This window comes from Parasteatoda tepidariorum, chromosome 1, assembly GCF_043381705.1.
Source record: "Parasteatoda tepidariorum isolate YZ-2023 chromosome 1, CAS_Ptep_4.0, whole genome shotgun sequence".
Lineage (NCBI taxonomy): Eukaryota > Metazoa > Arthropoda > Arachnida > Araneae > Theridiidae > Parasteatoda > Parasteatoda tepidariorum.
The window spans coordinates 44,476,879-44,486,689 of record NC_092204.1 but is presented as its reverse complement, the minus strand read 5'-3'; positions in this window follow the sequence as shown (position 1 = coordinate 44,486,689).

The following is a 9,811-nucleotide window of genomic DNA, read 5'->3' as shown; positions in this document are numbered from 1 at the left end:
AAATTGTACCCCATTTACAAAATTTATCACATTATATATAAATTATATTTCATAGTTAATTTTACCAAAATCATTACCAAATCATTTCTGCAAAAATTTTCGAGATTTTTGTTAATTCCATAGAACTAGAAACACTGTAAATTTTACCACATTGTGGTAGCTTTGACCATACTTTTACCATAGCTTTGACCATCCTCAGTGAACCAAATGATACCATATCATCGAAAGTTTGGCCTCTTAAGTACTGCAGTTTTTTCTTTAACCGTGTAGTTATGGGTTATTGATGAGAATCAAACACCATTTATTATTGACTCTTCTGTTGCAGGCTTTTTCTAAAAGATCTTGACGGTTATTAGAGAAGGAGATATGACTTCCAAAAAGTACCTTGGAAGAAAGAGCTTACACAGGTTGAAATATTTATAGTCTCGCCCGACCTACTGTAACATCTCAACATTGGCCTTCGAAATGTTTCGGATATAAAGAGAGTGAAGGTTGATGAATTATTCTTTTCTCGTATTGTTGTTTATATCCAGCTGGCAACTGGGAAGAACACATTGTGGCATTTTTTTCTGCTTTTTTCCGTTTATTTTGTAGAAAGAAAACTCAATATGATGACTGCTACTCCTTTTACATCATTAGCCTTAAATAAATTATGAAAAGGGTATTCGATTTTCTTTCAGAAGAACGTTCATGAATAAAGTCAGGTTTGCGTATTGTAGGCTTTTTACATTCTTTGAATGAAAGATATGCATATTTAATCATATTTTTATGCATTCATGCAAATATATTTCAGTATTTGTTATAAGAAGAGGTCAAAGAGTGTTGAATAAATGCACCTGGATCATATTGAATTAGAGGAATTTAAGAAATACTTACTAATTTCTTGCTTTAGTTTGAGTTCGGTATACCGTTGCTGTTGTAATCTGGCTATTATTTATCAAAGCATGCATCAAGGCATTAAATCTATGATAGCTGACTGATTTTTTCTTTGAGAAATCTGTGGAATTTGGTATGAGAAAGATATTGGTTCTTACTGCTCCCTACACAGAAGTCAATTTAAAGTGCCTTTTATTTGAGACGAGTAACGCACGTCGATTTTGAACTAGGTTTTCGACCCCTTTTTTTTTTTAATCAAGCATTTCAAATATACGTTATAAATCTATACTAACAATAGAGAGATTCAGGAGAAGGTTATAGTCCCCCATAACTCTAACGTTAACGCAACTTGAGGTTCAGAGCACGTGCGCGAAAATTTCCTTGCACATCACCTTGTCCATGAAAGGGAAGAATATAAAGCTATCGTTGCTGTTATCACAAGACAAACGATGTGCAAAAGCTCCCTGCAGTGTATCTACCACTACAAATACAATTCCAATTCACTAGTGTATAAGACATGCTAACGAATCTCTGTGTTTTGGTACCTTTTCATAGATGGATGTTGATATTGTTGATAACTCCTCTCGCCACTTTGGTGACCCGGACATGATGTGAACACGCCTACCTTTGAAGGAAACGCCCACTTCGATTTGAACAAGCTTACTTCGAAGGATGGTCTATATTGAGCAGTTGACTTGCTACTTGTGACTGAAACTTTATCCACCTCCTCGTGCTGTTGCTACTCAGTCTCGATCACACACAGCGTCGGCATGTATACACTCGACTGCTAATGGCAACACGGATGCAACCACAAACGGAACTTAATGCAGTTCTCACGATCAGTACGCAAAAGTACGGTGATCTGAATGCAACTCTCCCGGCTTCTCACAAAACAGCAATGAATCAACTAGTGGTATATCATTCATCGAATTCTATCACAGATAAAATTCTGGTGTGGGAGTACTGTAGTGTATCTACCACTAAAAAATGCAATTACATTTCACTGGCATATAAGAAATGTCAACTCGATTCTATGTTAGGGTACCTTTCCATAGATGAATGTTGACATTGTGCTGTTTGTGCCGACCCCTACTCTGCTGTTTTTTTTTAATTTAATTTTTGACAGGAGTTATATAGTTATATTATGTATAAAGGGTGGTGACTACGAAACACCTTGGATAAAATTAACTTTTATTAATGATTTAGTATTTCCTTGAATCATATAAGATTTGATCAGACAGCTCTATTTGGTACTCGTGAATACTGAATAGTGAAAGCCTTTAGGCCACGAAAAAAATTATGGCTGGCTAGTGTCTGCATTTGCATGACAAGATCAGAATTTGAATAAGATGTTGCGAATTTATTAAGACAAAATAAGTAGCTTTTCCATGATTGGAGTATATATTTTGCCCATTGTTGCCATTCCCATATGTACAGGCACATTCTTGTAAGTTAAAACCCAATTCATGGGACACGATCATTTTTGAACTAAGTATGGAGCTAAAATTTCCTTTCGAAGATATTTTGAATATAACTATGCACTGTATTACTGTCATCGATATAATTAACTATTGCCGATATTTAAACTGAGGCCGCTTTTGTGTTAGAAGCGTGTAATATAGATCTCTTTTGGGAGATAACATGGGCACCCAACAGCGAATATAAGATTCTTAAATTCAATCCTATAAACTCATAATTTTGAAATCTGCTCTGAATGCAGGAGAACTTCTGATTCAAGAATCGGGACAAATTTACCTTCTGTAAATGACTTCCATTTTAAAATTTTTGCGCTGCATTCGGAACAAACCTCTCACGATTAGCCCGGCAACGAAACACTAACTTGTAATGTCTTGTAATAATATAACTCTGCTTATTACATAGGATTGATATTTATATATCTCGGCTGAATAAGGGCTCAAGATGCCATTATCAACCAATATTTTATATAGATAGATTCCTTATTATATTTATTTTAGTAATTAACTCGATATTTTAAAGCTATTTAGCACACTTTGAGACTTTATAGATTTATCCTATTCAGCTTTTATTTTCCGGTCACTGCGCTGCCTAGATAGGATTTAAAATTGTCCGAGTACATCTAGGCCCATTGGAAGAAAATCTAGACATCCCAAGCTTGGCCTCTCAATGCATTTGCTTGCAGGGGCCAGTTTTGAATTTTACAAGAGACTAGATAAAAATCTTGTTAGGCATCCTTTCAGGTACGCAGCTAATTTTCTTTATCTATTTGAATTCAACTAATTCGAAGCAAAACGTTTCGTGCCGCCGTTTCGATCCCCGTGTCATTTCGGTTCAGCTAACAAACCTTCCCTTGACATTTTTGTTTTCCTTTATAAAACATTGAAATTTAAATAAACTAAACAAACTATGCAAGATATTCCAATGTAATTGCATTGATTCTTATTTTTATTTTATTAATTTTTGACTGCTGACATGTAGCCTCTTTTCAAACATTTTTTTTCATACAAAGTAGGATTTATTTACAAAGAGTTTTCAGATTACGTGAGAAGGTAGTTAGTGCAAGAATCCTCATCTATTTATTTACCAAATTTACAATCATATATAATGCATTATTACATAATTTACTTAACTATAAAAACAATGGGATACAAAAAAATAGGATAGTTTTCATTGAAACTTACAGTTCTTTGCTACTTCAATAATTGCTAAAATTGTGGCTAATTGCTAAAATTGTGGGCAATCCCTCGTAAATATTCTTAATAAATTGGATACTTTTTAAATACTTAGAAACCATTTAGAATTCCTGATTTTTTGTTCGTAGAAATAATAAATAAATAATCTAATAAATTTTAAAAAAATATATATATTTAGGACCATTGAAACATAACCATTGCAATAAAAAAAGAAGAAAGAAGTGCGATCTACATCAAAGTAGACGTATCGAACTAGTAACGGAACTGACTCGGGAAGGACCGAAATAGCAATGGAATCAAAATGGCAACGAGATCGAAATGATGGGACAGAAATGGCGGGACAGAAATGTTATGTACCAAAGCTACCATTCTTCACATAAACACTGCCACACGCAGCGCTTCTTTCCAAACGTTTCAAGTCCACCGATCTCGACCATTTTAAAAAAGTTGGATCCTTCTTATCGTCATCACGTGTATATCCAGACATAAAGAAGAGAAGAATGATCTAATAATGGCACTTAATTCTTTAAGGGGCATCCCTGAGTTAAACAACCGTTTAACCCTAGTCGGGAAAAGAAGATTATTTAATGAAAGGCGCCAGAGCAGTTCAACGAACGAACGATCTGTAGTGCAAAAGCTCTCCCCTCCCCGGAAATCATCTTTTTCAGAGCGTTGCACAGTTCGATCTTGGCAGAGCCAAAATAGGTCCGTTTAAAACAAGACATAAAGAGGCTTTCATCAGCGGAGCACAAACGGTAACAGTTATACCTTCAGAGATGGGGACAACAAGAAAATAAAGAAAAATTTAGTACTGCGTCATGTTGAAACTCAAATTTATTGCTATTCCGTAAACTGGAATGAATGATGAGGTGGATATTTAAAGAAAATTGGGTCGTAGTTTTTTATTTTTTTTTCATTTAAACATAAGGTTCTTGAATGAATTCGTTTAATTATGTCATTTTAAATTTGCTGATGAAATAATTTAATGGATTACTGAAAAATATATATTGCGTTTAAATTCTAACCATGAGAGTTAATAAAACAAAGGAAAAAAAAAATCTACTAATCAGAAATCGCGACAGTCTCTTTTTTTAATTTATTGCATACTTTATTTTATAAATGTCGTTTAACAGCCGACCCGATTCTAGGTTTAAGACTCCCAATTTTCAACTCCGTAGCTTTGTAATTTTGAACCCAATTCAGAAGACAAAGGAACTCCTGGATCAAGTATTGAGAGAAATTTGCCTTCATGGAAGATTTTTTGAGGGAACTAACCAGCATTAGCGTTACATGGTGAGGAAAACCACGACAACTTCTGCTGTTAGCCTGATGTCAAGGAGGTTCTAAGCCATGATTCCTCTACCACTGATGATATTTTACGACAGCACTGTGGTCGTTGCGAGCCTTTTGTGGAATTCGTATCGACAAGCCATCGCTGGGATTCGAAGCCGGTTCACTTTATTGGGAGGCGAGAGCTCTATACCATGAACCACCACGGCTCAATTAATTGCATATTAACTGAATAACCGCTCTTATTACGGATTAAAAAAAGATTTATCCATGATAAATAAATCTGCGCTATGCAATCATGTATAAAATTGAAAAGAATGAAGTAGTACAGTTAAAAAAATTAAACCATTTAAACCTTTTTAATTGTTTGTTACTCTACCCGGTTGTTTTACATTTAGTTATTAAATTTTATTACTTATTTTACTCTTTTTTAAATTTCCCATTACTATTTAGTTTACGGTATTTAGTCTTATAAGTTCGNCCATGAGAGTTAATAAAACAAAAGAAAAAAAAATCTACTAATCAGAAATCGCGACAGTCTCTTTTTTTAATTTATTGCATATTATATTTTATAAATGTCGCTTAACAGCCGACCCGATTCTAGGTTTACGACTCCCAATTTTCAACTTCGTAGCCTTGTAATTTTGAACCCAATTCAGAAGACAAAGGAACTCCTGGATCAAGTATTGAGAGAAATTTGCCTTCGTGGAAGATTTTTTGAGGGAATTAACCAGCATTTGTGCTGCACGTTGAGGTAAACCACGAAAACCTCCCAAGGTTAGCCTGACGACAAGGGGACTTCAACCCATGATCCGTCTACCATTGAGGATATTTTACGTTAGCACAGTGGTCGGTACGAGCCGGGTGCGGAATTCGCATCGACAAGCCATCGCTGGGATTCGAAACCGGTTCACCTTATTGGAAGGCGAGCGCTCTATGCCATGAACCACCACGGCTCAATTAATTGCATATAAACTGAATAATCGTTCTTCTTAGGGATTAAAAAAAGATTTATCATTGATAAATAAATCTGCATTGATTTGCGCTATGCAATCATGCATTAAATTGAAAAGAATATAGTAGCACAATTAAAAAAATTAAACCATTTTAACTTTTTTTATTGTTTGTTACTCTACCCGGTTGTTTTACATTTAGTTATTAAATTTTATCACTTATCTTACTCTTTTTTAAATTTCCCATTACTATTTACTTTACGGTATTTAGTCTCATAGATATACGTTTCAAGAGCGTATCTATAAACTCAATAAACGCGTAATTTCACGAACTTGAGTCCAGCGCCTAACCAACCAGGTTATCTCTGCCCACTCATTCATTAGTGAAGTATAAATTGAAATTGGCTATTATACTCTCTAATAAATTAGCTTGTTGTCTAGTAAATACAATAAAGGATAAAGAATACGTTATATCATTTTGAAATACTGTAAATGTTTGGGAGATATTTTTGAAACGATGTATAACGTAACTGAAAGTATTTATGATGTTGGCAAAAAAAAGCAGAATGTCTAAATTTTATAGGGTATACTTTTAAAAATTCCGGGGGAAATTGTTTTAAAACACTCAGGATGCTATTACATTTCAACCGCAAAATTCATTTTTACTGTAAAATCTCAGCAACACAAAAAAATATGTGACACCGTAGCTTTTACTGTAATAATTACTGAATCACTGCAAATAAGTGAATATAACTGTAAAAATTGCGCTAGGGAACTTTACGGTAAAAATGGATTTTACGGTTTAGAGTGCCAGTACTTTTTACTAAAATTTTATCAAGAACTTTTTTTTGTAGTGCAAATAAAAACGTTTCTGAGAATTTCTGAAACATTTTTAAAAATTAAAACTATTACAAATGTTATACATTTTACATTACTAACCTTATTTGAAATGTGTGGGTAAAACTTGAGTTGTAAAATACTTTAACTTTTATTGCTGATGCTATGCATTATCCTCTTAAAACGCAAGTTTATGATGTTGTATAAGAAGTGTGATATTCTACTAAAAATATCCTGGATGTGTAGTACGAAAATATGTTCGATATATGTATTTTTAGAACTTTTGTCAAAAGGGAAGTAAAAAAGGTCTACACTTTAGTGGCCGCAAATAAACATTTCAGTAATGAAAGAACAAAACCGTAGTCAAAGTTTAACGAATCACTATCGAGGAAAGCAAGATTGAAAACATCGAAACCTCTTTGATTGCTGGAGAAATAGATAAAGAGGAGGAGGAGGTTAATTGATTATTGAAAATACAGTCAAACTTCATTCGACAATCAAAAAGGTTTTGATGTTTCTAATTCCATTTTCCCCACTAAAGATTACCATTATATTTTTATTTTCTCTTCATTTAAATAATAAATCACGGTCCCTAATATGTGTTCCGTTTCGACTTAATTTCTAATTCTAAAAAAGGCTTCAAAAGCATTCAAAAAATATACATTAAGGCCGATTATTATGGAGCACTTAGCATTAAAAAGTATATTGCTCACAAGACTTATATTCAGCAAGAAGAATTTCTTTCCGTTTAGTATTTGTTTTTTAAAGTTTAAGATAAGTATTTAAAAAATAAAGATAAGCGATGCTCAAAATGAAGAAATGATAATATTGGACATGACATTTGAAATAAAGTTTGCTTTCTATTTGAGTAAAATTGGTATTGATATTTTATTCTTTAAACTAATTAAATTTATCTTTTAATTTTCCAGAATGAAATAACGATTATAGACAGGGCTTGAATTTTTTTTATTAAAAAAAATTGTGTATATGAAATATATCGTTAAGAAGGAAAATGTATGCAGTTTTTATACAATTTAAGAAAAAAAATTAATGAACCAAAATATTTGTCTTCCTAAGAGAATTTATTTTGAAAATATAAGCTTAGTTAAAATTTGAGAGTGCATTAAAATGTCTCTAAAAGTTATTTACTTAATATTTATGACTCTATTTTTCGTAAAATTTCATCGAGTTTAAGAAAGAAAAGTGTGAGGCTGCATAAAAAAAGTCAATAAGGAATTCTGTTTTCAAAGGAAATATTAATTTAAAACTCAGATTTTTTTTTCAGTCTTGATGTTTAAAGAGTTTTAAAATTGTTTAAACGAACGCGAGTGCCACGTATTAATTTAAAAATGAATATTGTCATTAAAAACCATAACTGATGCAGTGACTTAATTAAAAATTGATAAGCTGGATAAGCGTCTTAGTTTTGAAATTAATACGAAAAATAACTACTACTGGAAATTTAAAATTAAAAAGAAATATAGTTTAATAAGAAAAAAACATTTTAAAGTGTTTCGTTACGGTATGAAAAATTATGAATATTTTGAGAAATATTTCGAGCTAATTGCTCAGCTTAATACTGGTTGATAACCTTAAACAGTGCTTTTTGTTTCATTCACGTAATAGTATAGATTTTTTGTTTAAAACTTACAAGGTATTTTTGCAAAGTACAAGGTGTTTTGTAGTTTTTGTGTAGCTGTAGTTCATTTACGCCGCACTAGAACTGCACAATGGGCTATTGGCGACGGTCGGGGCAACATCCCTGAGGAGGATCCGAAGACATGCCATCACAATTTTGATCCTTTGCAGAGGGGATAGCACCCCCGCTTCAGTAGCCCGACTACCAGCATGCGAAGTCGAGCACTTTACGGTAAAGCAGTTTGACGAGGACCAATACCGTACACCCCCGGTCCCTACTCAGACTGATCCAAGTGGTCACCCACCCGCACACTGACCGCAGCCAGTGATGCTTGACTTCTATGATCAGCTGGGAACCGCGTCTTAACGATCAGTCCACAAAATGACTCTTTCATTATTGTAGGGTAGTAAATATTAACACAGCGAAAATATACATGGAATATATTACTTTTAGATGCTAGTTAAGCTCAAATCAATATTGAGTAAGGTGGGGCTGAAAACATCAAAACCTGTTTATCAACCTCAGAATGGCCACTTTGTCTGTAAAGGTATAACCTTCCGATTTCCGTCATTGAGGTTAAGGCTCCAGAATTTTTATTAGCAATTATCAATGTGTAGTATTTATTTGAGACGTAGTGGCTCAGAGGATAGAACGTTTGCTTCCGAAAGAGGTGATCCAGGTTCAAATTTCAGCAGTGGCTGATTGATATGATTTCTGCTTCCAGCTCACACCGACCACAGTGCTGGCTTAAGATATCCTCAGTGGGAGACGGATCATGGATTAGAATCCTCTTGCCGCAGGGTTGACAGTGAGAGGTTTTCGTGGTTTTCCTCTCCCTATAAAGCGTTTTCAACAAAGACTAGTTTGCCTCAGTGTATAGATCCGGGAGTTCTCTTATCTGGTTTGGGTTCAAAGTTGCAAGGCTTGTGAGTTGAATATTTGAAATCGTAAACTCAGAATCGGATTGGCTGTTTAACGCTGGTGATAAAATGAGTAGTATTTTATGTTTATTTAACATAATGATTAAAAAAATATTCTGTATTTTGAGTGTTAATTTCGGAAAACAGAAGAAGTATCTTTGTTTATGCTTCTGAATAACAAATAAAATTACCATCCATGTTATTCAATTTTCAAATGCTATAGAAACTCCTTGTAAAATACATATAGGTTGTTTCCTTATATTTTTAAACGATAAAAATTGTTAGCTTTTGCAACGAAATGTGCAATTAAAAATTTTAGTTATTAACCCCTTAACTTGTGCTCTAGAGTTAATTCGAGCGTGCTAAACAGGCCAAACTGTGCACACTCGAGATAATTCTAGCGGCGTTGTATTTTATGCTGCTATAATTTTTCACACTCGAATATAATCGAGAATTGAAAATAACAATGGGAAAACTAAAAAAAAAAATCGTTTTATTGATATTTATCATTTACATAGGATTGTAAGCTATATAACACTTATTTATTCAAGAATAAAATATAGCCTTTTTCCATAGAACAAAATCAAAATTGTCCACCAAAAGAAAAGACAAATGTTCTAAAGT